Below are 518 nucleotides of genomic sequence, written 5' to 3'. Positions count from 1 at the left end.
GAGGGTGGAGTGGACAGGTGGAAAGGAAGATAGGCAGGTAGGACAGGTCATGAGGGTGTTGCTGATCTGGAAGGTTGGAGCTGGGGTGAGGTTGGGGAAGGGGAAATGAGGAAACTGGTGAAATCCACATTGCTGCCATGGGGTTGAAGTGTTCCTAGATGATTTTTATACCAACTGATGGTCTGGACAGTACATTGACCTGCAAAATTGGGAATATAGCTGTTTCTGATCATGCACCAGTATATTTAGATGTTAAAATCAAAGGTAGTGGAATAGATGCACGTCACTGGTGCATGGATCCATTTTTTTTAGGGATAGCAAATTTGTTCAATATACTACAAGAGAGTTTGGGGCATTTTGGGATATCAATTCAGGCTCGGCTAGTAATCCAGCAATGCTTTGGGAGGCCAGTAAGGCATATTTATGAAGCCTGATCATTTCATATTCGATGACTAGAAAGAGGCAGAGGGAGGACTAGCAATGGATGCTGGAGGCCCAGCTGAAGGGAGCTGAGCAAA

This window comes from Chiloscyllium plagiosum, chromosome 35, assembly GCF_004010195.1.
Source record: "Chiloscyllium plagiosum isolate BGI_BamShark_2017 chromosome 35, ASM401019v2, whole genome shotgun sequence".
Classification (NCBI taxonomy): domain Eukaryota; kingdom Metazoa; phylum Chordata; class Chondrichthyes; order Orectolobiformes; family Hemiscylliidae; genus Chiloscyllium; species Chiloscyllium plagiosum.
This window is presented reverse-complemented; position numbering follows the sequence as displayed.